Source organism: Olea europaea, chromosome 11, assembly GCF_002742605.1.
Source record: "Olea europaea var. sylvestris chromosome 11, O_europaea_v1, whole genome shotgun sequence".
Lineage (NCBI taxonomy): Eukaryota > Viridiplantae > Streptophyta > Magnoliopsida > Lamiales > Oleaceae > Olea > Olea europaea.
Window position 1 is genome coordinate 12,967,556 of NC_036247.1, and position 2,854 is coordinate 12,970,409.

A 2,854-nucleotide genomic window follows, 5' to 3' on the forward strand; every position below is an offset into this window, starting at 1 on the left:
GGTATTGGAGGTAGAGGATAACACATTTACCTCATCTCTTTCCTTAACCTTTTGTTTTCCCTTTTCTTTATGACAGTCTTTTATAAAATGCCCTGTGCCTCCACAGCCATAGCATTTTCTAGCCTTAGTTCTAGACTTTGACCTAGGTCTACCATTTCCTTTCTTTTTCCAACTATTACTATTTGATTCGCCACTACTTTGGTATCCATCATGACTGACTTGCCTAAATTGAGTTCTACCCCGCATCATATGCAACTCTCCACTCCTCCTATCCTGTTTTTCAGCCCTCATTTCCATCTCCTTACTCCTAAGAGAATCTACTACAATTTCAGGTGTTAACGTGTCCCTACCATACTTAATGGCATTTTTAACTTCTTTATAAGAGTCCGGGATTGAATTGAGCAAGATAATGGCCTTATAGGTTTCAGACACGGCTTCGTCACAATTGACAATAACTTGCACCAATTTGTTAAATACATCTAAATTGTCCTCGAGATCCTTTGAAGGATCCATCTTAAAGCTGAAGAATTGTTCGAGTAGGTAGAGTTTATTTGGTGTAGATTTAAGCAAGTATAAGTCTTCTAGTCTTTTCCAAAGTTCTTTGGTGGTTTTTAGTTTTCCCACTTTTCTTAAGTCAGCGTCAGACAAGTGTAATATTATTGAGGTATAGGCAAGCTCATCGGCTTCCTCTTTTTGTTCTTTTGAGATGTCAGGTGCAAAATTGCCTTCGATGGCTTTTGACACCTTCTGTTGGACTAATATGCCTCTCATCTTTTGTTGCCAGATAGAGAAGTCCCCTTTACCGTTAAATATTCCCTAATCAAAATTATGTGTTGTCATTAGTTAATACACTAATCAAACCACACGAAGTAGTATTGGGAAGCGTGATAAGGTAATTTCTTGTTAATTCTTAGTAAAAGTAACAATGAACCTAAACACTACGTCCACCAAGAAATACCAAGCACTTGAAATCAAAAGAACAAGCACTCAATTAACGCAAGTAATCCTAGTTCTAGCACAAGCAATGGTTACCCCTTCACGGTAACCCCAAAACCTAACGATCACCCCACACGATGATCTTGTTATTACTAAATTTAAATGGATTAGGCCAATTTACCAGAGCAGACCTATCTGAGTCCGTAGAGTGGAGAAAAACGAGCTTGCTGTTCAATTTCAGTCGGCGTCACATCAGGGGCAAAATCGTCCAACTTTTTCTGTGTAACCTGAAACACAAAACAAAGTATATCAGTGCGTTCAGGAGATCGAAACAAGCAAGTTACCTGAAGATAGCTTCGTCGGACTGCCGCCCACGCGCCGCCTCACCAGGGGCGCCTCTACCTGTTGGTAATGGGTATGGCCTCCGTTTGTCCAACCGAGCTTTGGTTTGTGAGTAATTGAAGAATTTCAGATTCGGGTTCTATGTTGAATACGCGAAAATCAACCGATTTTGAGCCCTTTTTTGCTACCCAAGCTCTGATACCAGATGTTAGGATCTTCCTCTAGCTGCTCAAGGTGATTTTCGGGCTTAGTTAACCATTAAACATCGAATCAACACCAACAAACCGAAGAGGGACCGACCGCCGGGCGTGCTTTCTTCCTATGGTTGCTATTGCTCCTTTTGCTTGTTGTTTCTTCCACTCACTTAGGATGGATACCACACAGGTAAGAGTCACAAAGACTCAAGCAAGAAGTAGAGAAGATCAATCAATAGGATGCACAAGGAAGAAGAAGGAGACTGCCTCTCTCTCGGGTTCTAAAACGGGACTCATAGGAAGAAGAGAGTTACCAATATATATAATAGTCCAATGACCAACTTAAGGTAAGTTATAATGTGGTAAGTAGGCTCGACTAGGGTTATGTCCCAATAGCACACCAACAAGCCACAAAGGTTATTAGCCATCCAATAGGTAAAACAACACTAGGTCGGGTCATCCCATTATTCGGTGTTGATTTATCGTTCAGTCGTTCATGTCGACTGATAAAACTGGTTTTCATCATCGCCCAGGAGGTCGTTTGATAACATGATGTCTAACAATTGGTATTATCATTTCGGACCATCCAGTTGTAATGGAACCTTATCTTCGAAAAATGGATGCACTCGTGGTTGCTTGGCTTTTGGGAACCGAAAGGCAAGGTCTTTTTGATGTTTTATTCGATGACTATGGTTTTACTAGCAAACTAGCATGTACTTGGTTCAGGTAATTGATCAGCTTTCGATGAATGTTGGTGATCCAAATTAGATCCTCTCTTTCCTTTTGACTATGGTCTTACGACCATTCCTAGAGAATGAAGAGCAACACAGTAAATCTGGCCACAAACAAGTACCATGGTGTTTATTTGACTTAAAAAAAATGTTTGTTCTTAGGGAGAATGTTGATGGAATCCAATGGAGAAAGCAGCTTTGTGATAGTTTACTGAATATATGTTAATGTGGATACATGGTTGAACACTGTAACATAAACATGCATTAAGAGAATTAGCTGTATATGGAGCGTATTGATTTCGACTTTAAAATAACTGTTCATCCAACTTTATGCAATATTTCATTTCTTTATTTTTATCTTTTTCTTTTCCAAAACCCGTTGAAAGGAATTCCAAAACTAGTTCGACTTCAAAAACTCTTGACCTTTTACTTTTTTGGGTTAATAGCTAGGTTGAATTTTATTTTCATATTTATCTTGTGTCTTGTGACATTGGAAGACTATAGATAGGGCATATAAGAAATTTTGCCACCAATCCACAAAATTCATCAAGGTCTCATGTGAGAATATGGAGAAAAGAAAATGGGGGAGGATTGTAGGAATATAGCTGCTCGGAAGCTTGTGAAGCTTGGGCCTATTAGCGGTTGAGCTTG

At 39.5% G+C, this 2,854-nt stretch overlaps 1 pseudogene; it reads left to right on the forward strand.

Moving 5' to 3' along the window:
* LOC111404477 overlaps positions 1-2,290 on the forward strand; it is a 37,779-nt pseudogene extending 35,489 nt beyond the window's left edge.
* The last annotated feature ends 564 nt before the right edge of the window (positions 2,291-2,854 follow it).